The sequence below is a fragment of the Callorhinus ursinus genome, unplaced genomic scaffold, assembly GCF_003265705.2.
Source record: "Callorhinus ursinus isolate GAN/ISIS: 27379988/994484 unplaced genomic scaffold, GSC_fseal_2.0 scaffold9, whole genome shotgun sequence".
Lineage (NCBI taxonomy): Eukaryota > Metazoa > Chordata > Mammalia > Carnivora > Otariidae > Callorhinus > Callorhinus ursinus.
Genome location: NW_027397071.1, coordinates 55147426 through 55161576, shown reverse-complemented (window position 1 = coordinate 55161576; position 14151 = coordinate 55147426). Strand labels below are relative to the sequence as shown.

The following is a 14151-nucleotide window of genomic DNA, read 5'->3' as shown; positions in this document are numbered from 1 at the left end:
GCCTGATTTGCAAATGAGTATTTATGTGATGTTGAGAAATTTCCTTCACTTTTTGAATCTTAGCTTCCTTGTCTATAAATCAACTGCGATAGTGCCTACTATAAAAATTTGTTGTGAAGGGGCACCTGGGTGGCTCAGTCGGTTGAGCATCCGGCTCTTGGTTTCAGCTCAGGTCATGATCTCAGGGTCATGGGATGGAGCCCTGCATCAGGCTCCACACTCAGCAGGGAATCTACTTGAGCTTCTCTTCCTGTGCCCCTCTCCAGCTCATGCCTGCACACACTCTCTCTCTCAAATAAATATTTAAAAAGATTGTTGTGAAAATTAAAATGTGGCAATCCCCTTAAAGTATGCAGACCCAATACCTGACACATAGCAGTCACTCAACAAAAATCATTTCCTTTCTCCTACTTTCCTTTCCCTTTGAACACCAAGATTCTAGAATTCCACAATATAAAACATTCATACGAATAGGATGTGCAGTAGATGATGGGTATCCTCTAGGGGAGTGATGTCACAGGAAGATCCTACCAGAATCTCCATTCCAACATCACAATTGGGCCCCTGCATGAGCCTTGCGCCCAGTGTGCTCATCACCATAATATTTTACAGTGAGCATTCTTTTTTAATAAAAAGAAAGATTATTCTCAATGATGCATGTGATAAATATGCTGGCTTTAAACCTTTTAGAAATATTAAAGGTTTTATAGCTCAATGTTTGACAGACTTGATTAATCCCTTCCACACAGAAGTATTCAGGAGGAGAGCTGAAGTTGGGTTTTAAAGCTCCAAAAGTGTTCTTTGATAAAGGTAAAGAAAAGGTAAAGAGCTTTTAAAAAGAGAGCAAGAAAAAAAAAATAAAATAAATAAAGTAAAATAAAAAGAGAGCAAGATTCTTATGCCATGCAGAATAGACAAAGAATGCAAAGACCCAGGAGGCTGCACAGTGTGGTGGGAAGCTGGAAGCTGGGCTGGGGGTGGGGGCGAGGCAGGGAGAAGAGTGCTTTAAAATCTCTCTCCTTAGAGGATTTTTCAAATGAAAGGCACAATCCATCCTGACCACAGGGCATAAGTCTCAGAGTTTTCTTCTCTGCTGGGTTCCAAAATGGATGATGTGTGTGTGGGGGTGGGGTGGGGTGCTGAGGGGCAGGACGGTCCAAGGGCAGTACAAACTTCAGAAAGGAATCAAGTGGAATGTACCATCCCCTCCCCATGAGTCCTGGACTCTATAGCAGCCCCCTGCTAGTTCTTCCCTAAACTGACCTCTCTGATCCTCCACTGGATTTTGAGCTTCTCTAAGTAGGAAATACTTTTGTTCTTGTTTTTTGTTTGTTTGTTTGTTTTTGGTAACTTTTCTCCCTCAGCACCCACCCTAGCTTTTGTATATAATAGGCATCTAATAAACATTTGCTAAATGGATAGAGTTAGTGTTTAATAAATCCTCCATGGTCTAATGACATAAGTGGTATAAAAACCCCTACTTAAGAACACTGCTTCAAAAATTATGCACAGACTTCACCTCCTTCTGATTCTCATTCTACAAAAGAAAATCGAGTTTAGGGATGAAACCACTGAGACTTCCAAATAACACCTCATTCCACAAATACTTGCTGAGCGCCATTCCCTGCCAGGTGAGTTGGGACACGGTTCCTAGCTCAGACACACTGCTGGTAAAGGAGACTTGTCATCATTATGGGAGGTGCCATGATTGAAGCATATATGGGAAAGCATGCAGGACAAAGGAAGGTACACCAAACCCAGCATTTTTGTTCACGGCGGAGGGGAGTGATTAAAACAAAACAAAACAAAATAACCAAAAGCTTTGAGAATGAGTAATGGACTCTAAGCTGAATGTTGAAGGATAATGCCAAGGGAGACTGGGCATGCATACTTCCCCCATATCATGCATACAGTTGTGACCTATGAACTTCCATTTAAACTCCAGATGGAACGGCTTGCTCTGCTAACCAACCTCCCACGCAAAATCTCAAAGTGTCCGCCCACTCTGCTTGGAGGTTTTCTTTGACACCCAAGTCAATGCCCAACCCCAACCCCTACTCTGTTTTTATGGGAGCATTTTCCTAACACACGACGCCAACATATTTGTCACAGGATATTATGGGGGCAAAAGTGTAATTCAATTATGTGACTTCATCAATTCAAATGGCTAATGTACAAGGATCTCAGGATGCCATCCAGCTTTCAACTGAGGGCGAATAATTGTTCCATAATTTCTTAATTCTCCCACAAGACAGTTTAAATTAAAGGATGTCAATTTTCAAAACCAGACTGTATTGTATTCTTGAATTGGGCCTGAAATAGCCACAAGATGAAGGGTAATAAGGCAGAGAGAGCAGAGCCCAGAGTGCCTGGTGCTGTGCAAAATTGTTTAATACAGTCAGACCCTTTAATCTTCATATCTACTGATGCAGAAAGCAGCATATTTCTGTCACTTATGATAAGAAACATTACTTTTTAAATTCCTTGGTGAGGTCTGCAGATCTTAGGCAGCCAAGATAGCAGGAATCTCTATTTCTGTGTCTGTGAACATTTCTTTTTTCCCTTAAATTCGTTTTAATTCTAATCCATTTAGTCTCCAGTCTGAGTCAGAGACAAGTAACCCTGAATGGAACCACACAGGAGGAGAACAAAGGCGTGTGCCTTTCAGTTCTCAGATTCTACTGGCAACCACCTCCTTGAACCAGTCCATGATTAAACGAATAATGAATGTGAGAGTATTAACTATAGGCAGGCAGCTAGTTCCAGAAAGGGAGAGAATGGGAATAGCATTTGAGAGAAATAAAAACACTCTCAAAAGCAGAGGATGTAGCATGAGGAGGTGATGATTTGAGTTATTTTCATCCAAGAATCCAGTATTTTACTCACACGTGTCCTAGAAAGTTCGGTCAACTGGCTGGGGGTGATACTGAGGAAAAGGGGGCTCCAAGGTCTGGACTGAAGAAACTGGACAGTGTTTGCCCAAGACTGCCAGGGCCACGGGTCAGGAATCGTCATCGAGAAAAGCCAAGGACATAGCTGCAATGAAAGATGTCTCTGTCATTTTGAAAGCAAACCGACAAAGGAGAAAGGAGGAGGAAGTACAAAGTTAAGTCATCACAGTGGAGTCTGGGGGGAGCGGCTCAGCATGCAGTGTCATCCCAGTGTATGCGGTGCATGGCGGTGGGCCTCAGGCACAGAGATCCCGAGGAATGGAGCCGATAAACAAAAGGGAAGTTTCAGCATCTCTGTGCCTAGTGTTGTGCTAGACTATGTGGAGGGTACAAAGAATCACATCCATCAGTCTGTATTTTAAAAATCTGGACTAGGTTATCCACACACGGGCTAAGATTCAAAAGGTACACATGGTATGAATCTATTTGTAGGACAAACACCCAGAATGAAATTATTGGGTAAAGAAAACATTTTCTATTTTGATAGATATTACCATCCATGAAGGCTGCACAATTTTACAGTCCCTTTAGGAACATATGAAGAAACACCTTTCCCTCGCCCTCACCAACAGAGCCTGTCTTGGTTCTTTATTTAAAGAGACGTGGGATATAAGGCATAATAATGACAATAATAATGCTAATATTAATGAATGGTCATAGCACTTTAAGTACAGTTCTTAGTCTTTATATATATTAATCCATTTATTCCTAGCAGCAACCTACTGATATAGGTACTATTATTATCGTCACTAAACACAGAAGGAAACAAAAACACAGAGAATCTTGTTGGTGACCACTGTTGTGCAGGGCAGAGCTGAGGTTCTGGTGCTGGCACCCTCTTCAGGGCCCAAACTCTTAACCATTAGCTCTTATGCCAGAGGTGGGATATTACCTATGGTATGTGTTATAACAGGGACACACAACTAGGAAACCTGAGGGGGTGTGTGTGCATGGGGACTCAGAGACACCAGTTCTTTCCATCTTTTTTTTTTTTTTCAAGATTTTATTTATTTATTTGACAGAGAGAGACACAGCAAGAGAGGAAACAAGCAGGGGTAGTGGGTGAGGGAGAAGCAGGCTTCCCACTGAGCAGGGAGCCCGATGCGGGGCTCAATCCCAGGACCCTGGGATCATGACCTGAGCCGAAGGCAGACGCTTAACGACTGAGCCACCTAGGCACCCCCAGTTCTTTCCATCTTAATGGAAGCAGACACAGGCTATAACTGGGAAAATGTTGGGCTATCGTGATTAATATGCAGAACTCTATGAAGAACAGGTTGACTTTTTCTTACTTTTCTTTCCTACTCCTTTCAGTACAAAAACATTATCCCATAAATTTTCATGATGTGTTAGAAAGGTCAAAGCTCCAAATTTAAGGGGCGGTGTGGTCCCAAAAGCATGATACTTTCAGTAACACAGACCTGGGTTCAAGTCCAAGTTATACCACTGGTTAGCTGGATGACTTTAAGCAAGTTATATGACTTCTTTGAATCTCAGTTTTCTTCAAATGGAAAAAAAAATGAGTTTATGACCCTAGGAAAATTTTTACAATGACTAATACAAAAAAACCCAATGCCAAACACTCAGCAAATACCATTAGTTGTAGATAACTTGAACCTATTAAATCTTACTTTCCCAGCTTCTCTTTGCAGACTTTCTGGTTTCATCAAATTAGTTTACTTTTCTCAAATATGATGGAGTTTTCCAGTCTACCTGCATTTCTGTGTTCTATTCTCTCTTGCTAAAATACTCCCCTTGTCCCCAGGTCTTGTACCTATCTGTTAAATCTTACTTTTCCTGCTTCTCTTTGCAGACCTTCTGATTTCATCAAATTAGTTTACTTTTCTCAAGTATGATGGAGTTTTCCAGTCTACCTGCATTTCTGTGTTCTATTCTCTCTTGCTAAAATACTCCCCTTGTCCCCAGGTCCTACCTGTAGGAATTCTACCATTAAGCCAGCCAGATCTACATCAAATGCCACCAACTACACGAAGTGTTTCTTGACCCATGCCCTCTGCAATGCCCCTAAGTGGTTTGAATTCCTAAGTACTATTGCATTCCTAAGTATTATTGGGCTCTAGTACTTCTAAGACACTAATCATCCTAATACCAACAGTTAACAAATGCTTTAGAATGTACCAGGCACTGTTCTAAGCATTTCATATGTTTCATATCTCACTTAATCCTCTTCACATGTGATAGGTACCGTGATCGTCCCCACTTAGACATAGTCCCGAATGCCAGTCATTATTAGCACGTCTCGTCTGCACAGAGGCACTGAAGTCTCTAAAGGGCAAAGAGGCCACAAGCATAATATTTGAACCTGTAGGCTTTGGAGTGAAAACACCTTTGTTTCAGCCTTGGTCCTGATCCTATCAACTGTGTGCTATAGTTACCAAATCTCTCTAAATTTTAATTTCTAAAAGGGGATGCAGATAATACCAACTTCAAGGCTTACTTGAGTTTGCAGATATAAGAATTTGGAACAGTGTGTGGCAAGTGGTGAACACGTGAATGCCAGCTTATATTATTCTTATTTAAATAGCATAGAGTAGGTTCCAGCAAAAGGCTTGCTCCCCCACTTTGCATTCACTCTTCCCTCTGCCTGTACTGCCTTGTCCCATCCTCACTCATCATCCCACTGCCAACTTGAAGAACTCAGTGCCTAGCTCTGCAGGATCTAGAGCACTAGCTTCTCCTGTTCCGCCAAGTCTTCCTTGGAGGCCCCCTCTCCAATTCCCAATTCTCTTGCGTGGAGATTCCTGCTCAGAACTAGGAGGTCTAGGAAGATAGGGACTTCATCTTAATTATTTTTAATCCCTATCACTTAGCACACTATTTGCATAAGCGGGGTAAGCTCTTAGTGCCCATTAAGTGATTAAAAAGATGAATTAAAAATAAATACCTGAATGGTAAGAGGAAAAGTTACCAATTCTTAATTCACTACTATATAATTCACTGAAAAGTCATTCAATATCCCAATCAAAGCATAAAAAAGAAACTCTACTAAAACTAAATGTTTTATAAAAATGGATGAGAGGGTTCTGTAAGGAACCCACTGCATTCCTATCAGCTGCATATTCACTCAGCACACTGCCAGGCTATTGATGTTTTAGTGATAGACACTGCAAAATGATAGATTCACCAGCAAATCATAAACTGAAGACATTAACAGACACGCTGTTAGGGAACTCAGATATAAACAGAATATTATGGGAGGAAAATAATAATTAACTTGTAAGGAGAGGGGCAAATAAACATTCTATTAAAGGGGACAAAATCCCAACTAAATTTAATCTCCTTCCGTTACGTTATGAGCATTAAAATTAATGGTGTTCGTTTTTCTGTGGTTTGGGTAGTCATTGTATTTAAAAGCTGAAGTTAACTTCACAAGGAAAAAAAAATAAATTAAACGTGCCGGTGTCTCAGGAAACTTCATTTTCTGAGTGAATAGCCAAGTTGATGCACATCACCAGAATGTCTGACAATCAGTTTTCCATACTGGTGTGTTCTAAATGGGAAAGGAAACCAACTCTTAATTTAAATTATATTGCAAATCACTTCTTGCCTGCTGAATGGCATTCAGCTGCAGTAGTTGCCTTTCACATAGGGCCCCAAATACAACATTGGCTGATTAATGCTAATTTGAAATGTTTTCTTGGGGGGGGGGGTGGGCACTCAATCTCGGTGCATATGAGGCTAAGGAAATTCTATGGTGGGTGACTGATTCAAAGGCCAACGGCATATTTGCCATCAGATAAAAATGTAGATTCACAAACATACCAAGACAAGTCAATTATTCTCTGATTCACTATTTCCTGGGTCCCTTTGTGTAAAGAAAACTATTTATACTCCCCATCAGATGGATACACAGAATCATAGTAAACACGCCCCTGATTCCACTATTGTATATTATATTTCCCACGGCACCTTCCATTGCGGAAGTCATTAGTTTTGGTCTTTTTATTCTCGATTTATCAAACCAGACATTTTGCTAGTGAGCTCAGTTTTGCTCCCAAATGCAAAACAGCAGACACGATTTTTGACCAACTGAAGAAAAGAAACAAAACATGCTTTGTAATCTTTTGGTGAGAGTGACTGGGAATTTGTTCTTCTCTACTTAAATGACTGATACATACATAAACACTAAAATCAGAACTCAAAAGCTTAGGATTCTTTTCCCCTTCCCCAGCTTAAAAGTTCAAAGAGACAAACCAACCCATCCTTGTCTTTTGAATTACTCCCAAGACAATGAATTCAAATCAGATAATCCAAAATGAGGAAACTGATCAGAAACAACACCTGAGAAAACAACAAATTAACACCAGCCATCATCATATTTCACTTGTCAAATCGGCAATAGTCTGTAAAAAGAAAATAATACTCAGTGTGCAAGGGTTCTGGGGACAGATTCTCCTAGGCAGGGAGAATCCTGCACCTGGCCACCTATCACAGGACAGCATGCTCCCTGCATGCACACTGTTGTCATTGATAAGGAGTTTGTGATATAGATGGGAGGTTCAGATTTTTTTTTTAATATTTATTTTGGAGGGAAAAGGAGGGATAGAAGAGGGGAGAAGGAGAGTAGGAAGGGGGGAAGGGGTGAGAGAGAGCGCGCGCACAAGCACACATGGCGGGGGGAGGGGCAGAAGGAGAGGGAGAAGCGGACTCCCCTGCTGAGCTCCATCTCAGGACCCTGAGATCATGACCTAAGCCAAAGGCAGACACTTAACTGACTGAGCCACCCAGGCACCCCTAGGGATGGGAGTTTTTCTCAGATGGTCTGGCGTGGGATCCTAGTTCTAGCATTGTGACTGTATTACCCCGGGTACATTCCCTTCCTTTTGTGAGCCTGAGGTTTCTACTTGCAGCATTATCATGAGGATTTGAGGTTAACTACCTTGCAGTATAGTTAGTGCCTGTCGTAGACACTTCATAAATGAGGGCGATTATTATAAGCACTTGAGATATCAGTATCGGTACATCTAATGGACTAATTTATATATGTGTCAATAGCCAGTATGCCATAAGATCATGTTTTCTGTTGTGTGTGATTCAGTGTGTTTCTATAGCTGAAAGCTAATTTCCACATTTGGTCTCTGACCTTTAAAATTACTCAATGTGCTGCTCTCAAGTGACATAATCTTTTCCATACTTGACACTGATTTGCAAAATTTGATGTCCGGAGGGCTAAAACATAATTTTCATGAACAAGAGAACAGTGTAACAATCCTGGAACTATCTCATTAAATCTGACCACAGCAAAGTCTTGGTGACCATCAAGGGACTAGCCTTCTGCTATCACAGGACCTTCAGGCAGGTGAACCATGAAGAGGCTCCCGTGAGAAGGTTCCAAAGCCCCAGTGAATACATGATGCACTCTGTGCATAGAATGAAGAAGGGGTTCTCAAACTGCATATTAGAGTCACGTGGGGGAACTTTAGAACTTACTGAAATTCAGGCACCACCCAACCCAGTGAATCACAGTCTCTGGGGGTGGAGCCTGCACCCTGGAAAACTTTTACAAGCTCTCCAGGTCACTGTCATGTGTAGCATGGGTTGAAAAAAAAAAAAAATCACTGGGCTAAAGAAATACTCTGATTGGTTGATGGTCTTTAAAAGTGGTGATCATTCTTTTCATAAGAAGGCTGAGAATTATAGAAGCAACAAGAAAAACAGAACCCAAGAAAGAAGAGATGAAGGGAAGAAGAAGGGGATGATCTTTAGGTGGGGGGCAGTGGGGTAAGTGCTCATTAAAGCAAGGGTGGTGCTGCCCTGAGGATCTTAGAGACTGCAGGTCTGCAGTCTGGGGGAGAGCAGCCATGGATATACACCATCTCTCCAGCTTTTGCTAGGGAAATACCCCTCCTGGGGGAAGGAGAGAACAGGAGGTAGGGGTAAATGGGGAGGCGGTGTGTGGATAAACTGAGGAAAGTCAATTCTGTTGCCAAGTGTACAGCCCTAGCTCTTCACCTCTGACTGCCAACCTCATCTGTACCTCCATACCTTTCCATGTTCTGTTCCTTCCACCCCAGATGCTACTTTCTCCTTCTCCACCATGCAAAGGCTATCAAATATCACCTCCTATGTGAATCCTTTCCTGATTTCCTCTGGCACAATTAACTGCTCGTCTAGTCAGTCAATGAGCATTTCTCTCAGAACATTTTGTATATTCCCCTTGGTCACAACTCATTACATTATATTAGTCTGTGGTTTATGCATATGCCCTGCATGCTCAGTTCTGGTTGTTTTCTGTGTCTCATCTTTGGTTGCTGCAACAGTGCCTGGCATACAGTATAAATTCAGGACTTTTTTTTAAAGGAGCCTGCAGCACCATAGTAGACATATTGCTGTGGTCTGCACACATCCTTGTCATAGCTGGCCCATCCTATAGGATTCTGGAGGAAGTGTCAATCACAATGACTTATCTGTCCACTGGCCTTAGGGGTCAGCAGGTGACCCAGGCAGGGTAATTAAGAGTCTTGCCACAAGAAGTGATATATGGAGACTGAGGAAGAGAGCCCCTGTTCCAAGGCCTATAAGGATCTTACCTGAGACTGCCAAAATTATCTTGTTAGCCACAAACACAGAGCTCCTTTGGCAGGAATGAATACTGCTAAATTTTGACACATTGAGAAACAGAGAGAGGTATAATCCCTAGATGGAGAGAGAGAGAGAGAAGATGGACCCTGATGAAGTCATTGAGCACCTAGATGCAACCATGCCTGGTATTCAACCATCACTTCCAGACTTCCAAGGGCCCTGTGCCGATAAAGTCATAATTTTGCTTGTATTAGTGTTGGATTTGTCACTTGCAGCGGAAGTTACTTGCACCAACTCAATCATATTGCAATAATGATACTGATGACAAAGACCCCAGTCATAAAAAATTACATTTGATTCTTCTGTTTGTGAAATCAGTAGAAAATAAGTTCATTTTAAAACAAAGGTTTTCAAACTGTTCACAGGGTGCAAGGTATCTGTGGAGGACTCTCAGGGAACAAATTACGGATAAATTGAAAGGCAAGTGCCATGGGCTTGGTCTGCTCCTTTCTTTTTTAATTGAAGTAACTCTTTATTCTGTTTTATATGTTGGGATTCCATATTTCTACTTAAAAAAAAGTTTCCACTGTTAAAAACAAAACAAGAAGGGTGAAAACAAATGCATTAAAGTGTATCCTCAAAAACAGTATATTTTAAATATTTCCTCACATCACACATTAGCCCTCAGCTACCTGAAAACTTTACTTGCTTGGAATGACTCATTCTGTAAAGGATCTGAGGAAATGAAGTTTTGCTGTAATTGAACAGACGGCTGGAAACATTGGACAAAGACGGAAAAACACCACCACCATTCCTGAGATACGACAGGACGTTTTGTCTCCAAACCCTCATCCACAGGGAACAATCCCAAATGCTATTTGAGTGTGTTGCAAGAAATCCCTACGTGGATAAGAATAGAAGGTTCAGCATTCGGTAGTCTTTGGAAAATGGAACCAGACAGAAACCCTTAAGAAGGGTTATGAACAAAAACTTCTGAAGAGTAGCTTTGCAAACTCAGTCCCTAAATCATGCTTGCCTTGTCTGCCTTCCTCACTGCTGACCTGTTCAGCCGGAGCCATTTTCTGATCATCTTCAAACTCGTTTCCTCCTCTCCACCTTCACTGCCTCTGAGTCTCACCTTTTTCAGAAATCCCTCCTGGGCCTCCACCTGCACCGGCTCCGCCACCCTCTAGCTGCCTCATGGCGGCCACGTTGAGCCCCTGCACACAGAATGCGACCCCAGTTCTGGCTTCACTGCTGCTTCGAACCTGCCAAAGGCTGAGGTTGTGTCCTCCTCCCGGCGCCTTGCTTTTGCACAGCTCCTCTCCTCTCCCACCGCTGCCTGTTGCAAACACAGCCCCACAACCCAGACCTGCAAGGGCTTGCCTCCTGACCTCAGCGCCTTTTACAGGGAGGTGCAGCCGGGACTCCGAATCACTATTCTATAGCAGTGTTTCTCCATTTTTAAAGTTGGCTTAAACTGGTGATGGGTATTAAAGAGGGCACGTTCTGCGTGGAGCACTGGGTGTTATGCACAAACAATGAATCATGGAACACTACATCAAGAACTAATGATGTAATGTATGGTGATTAACATAACAATAAAAAATTAAAAAAAATAAAGTTGGCTTAAAAAAAAATTACCTGTGCCTCTTGTTAAAACACAGGTTCTGATTCAGTCAGTCTGGGGTGAGGCCCAAGGTGCTTCATTCCTAACAAGCCCCCAGATGATGCTGACGCTGCTGGGGAAGGAACTATGCTTTTTGAATAGCAAGATCGGCTATCACTGAGAGAGGAAACCTTGCCTAAATAACCTCCCCTCACCCTCACTCGCCTGCCCTCTAGAATTAGGTACATCTGAAAGCCTCTGCTTGCAATCAGATGATGATGATGATAGCAGTTAATACCGAGCGCTCACAATGAACCCCACGGTGTTCCAAGGGCTTCGGCTTTAGAACTCATCTGTTCAGCACAACCACGCTATGCTAGTATTATCACTGTCATTTTTAAGATAGGAAACTGAGACACACAGGCTGAGTAACTTACCCAGGGCCACACAGCTGGTAAATAGGGGAGGTTGGCTTAAAGTCTGGCCAGTTGTCTCGGGAGCCCACACATTTTTACCCAGTGCTACTCTGGAGAATTCCCAACTGACAGAGAGTCCTGCCTGTGCTTCCTCAGCTCTTTCTGCTTTCCTCTGTCCCAACACACACAATAATATATTACAGTAGACTGTATGCTTACCAGTCTCTCCACATCAGACAGTGAGTTCTTCAAGACTGGGATCCTTTCTGATTTAATTCTGAATCCCAGGCACCCCCAGCAATTCCTGTCATCTAGTTGATGCTAGTGACATATTTCTAAGCTCCTGAGTTGCACAAACATTCATAGAACTTACAATGTTTCCATCCCTCTCTGACAAAGGTTACTTTGATTTCAGGGGATCTGAAACTTAAGAGCGTGCATCAGAATCACATAGAGGGCTTGTTAAAACGCTGATTGCTGGAGCCCACCCCCAGAGTTGGCTTCAGTAAGTTTAGTGTGGCTCCTGAAAACTTGCATTCTGAAAGGTTCCCAGGTGATAGTGATACTGCTGGTCTGAGAATCACACTTTGAGGACCACTGCTTTATTTACCTCCTTCTAGGTATCAGCTTCCTTTCACAAAGGATCCTAAGGCAGGACACAGAATGTCCCATTTCAGGGGGAGATAAGGAAAACTCAGTGACCCGAGAGAATGTTTACCTCTCCTATTCAGGGGCATAAACAAAGCCTAAAATAAATATCATAGCAGTCTACTAACAACTCAGAGACTTGTTTTATTTTCTATTGAAAAAAAAAATCAGGCGAATTAGCAAAGGGCATTGAAAGCAGAAACCAAAATCAAATGGGGAATTTGGTTCTAGATACTGCTACTTAGTCAGCCTTCTGTGTACTGTGTACATTTCACTTTGATTCTCTGTGCTAAGCACTCAGGATACAGAGTAAGCCAGACAGGCCTCTGGAAGTATACAGTCTAGCAGGAAAGGGGGTAAAAAATATGCAAACATATAAAGAAAGGAAATAATTACAGATAGGGAAATGTTCTAGTAGGGAAATAAGCAATATGCTAAGGGAGAGGACAATGGTGGGGGAAGGCAGTGCTCATTTAAGGCAGGGAGGGTGTGCAGGCCTCTTTAAGAGAGTTGTATCTTCAACTGAGCCCCCAAGAATGAGAAAATGTCAGCCTGTGACTAGCCAGGAAAGAATGTTCCAGACAGAGGGGAGCAAAGGTAAGCACCCTGGTCTCAGAAGGGGGTTGACATGTTTTTGAACCCTAAAGGAGGCCAGTGTGCTTGAAGCATAGGTGTGAGGCGGGCCTTTGTACTGCTGGGGAAGTCTGGGTTGTAGTCTCAGTGCAATAGGAAGGAACTAGGAAGGTTTCAGAAGAAAAGTGTCATATCTGATTTGCATTTGAAAAAGATCAGTCAGGCTGCCCTGTGGAGAAAGATTTGTAAGGGGCAACAGCAATAGGGAAAGGGTCAGTCAGGAGTTAATCTTACTATGCAATGTGCAACATGAAACACCTAACAGCTTGTAGGGGGTGGGAGCGGGGAGAGGTTTATCAGCTGCACCAATTAAAACTTTACAGCCTGTTGAAATAATCCACTTGCATCACACTGTTTAAAGACAACATCCATAAACCAGTCTGGGCTAATTGTAGCAAGTTGCTACAATGCAGACCTCTAGCTCGCTGGAAAAGTCCATGGAAGACTTGTACTGAGAGCATCCTTACCAGAATGGGCATGTAGAATCCTCCAGAAGGGAAGATTTAAAGAACATGGTGGCCCTCTGAGAGCTGAAAAAGTAGATCATGAGGCACTATTTTTCTGTCTTAAAAAATTAGGTCTTTTTAAATTAGAAATGAAATTCAAGTCTATAGATGATTGTCAGTAACAATGGCCAACACTTGGCCCACGTACAGAGCCCTGTTGTCCTAAACACTGACACATATGTACACATTCAATCCACCCATGAGGCAGGCACTATGATTCCACCGTCCTCCTTTGATAGATAAGGAAATCTGAGGCACAGAAAGGGTAAGTAATTTGCCCAAGATTACACAGGTGGTAGGTGTTGGAGATGAGGCTTGAAATCAGGCAGTCTGGTTCAGGAGTTGTGGCCTTAATCATCGTACTTTTGCTTCTAGAGAATTTGCAAAATAAGAAAAAGTAACTGTAGTCACTGAGAAGGAGACCCCACATTATAAGTTTTATTGTATCATCAACGTAATTCCTGGGTCAGAGTAACCTAGCTCTGACGATGAGCTGATACCGGATACTGAGCTTCATTGTCTGCTGTTTTGCAGTAAAGAAAAGAGACAGAAACTGAGTTCTGAGATAATAGCCTCATACCAATGATATATGCAAACACAAAAAAAAATGTATACTGCTCTTTTTATTTTTATTCATTTATTTATTTATAAATATTGTATTTATTTTTCTGAGAGAGAGAGAGAATGAGTGGGGAAGGGGTAGAAGGAGAAGGAGAGGGAGAGAATCCCAAGCAGACTCCACACGGAGCATGGAGCCCCCCGCCACAGGGTGGGGGTTCAATCCCACGACCCCGAGATCATGACCTGAACCGAAACCAAAAGTTAGGCACCCAACCGACTCAGCC

The 14151-nt window shown here is 42.4% G+C and overlaps 1 protein-coding gene across 5 annotated transcripts in view; it reads right to left on the bottom strand.

Annotated features, from left to right (window-relative positions):
* DAB1 (DAB adaptor protein 1) overlaps positions 1-14151 on the bottom strand; it is a 1161086-nt gene that overhangs the window by 810865 nt on the left and 336070 nt on the right. For all 5 annotated transcript variants that reach the window (XM_073896666.1, XM_073896672.1, XM_073896674.1 and 2 more), the window contains exon 3: positions 2887-3036. The gene's annotated coding sequence lies outside the window, so the exon portion shown is untranslated. The remainder of the gene's footprint in view (positions 1-2886; positions 3037-14151) is intronic.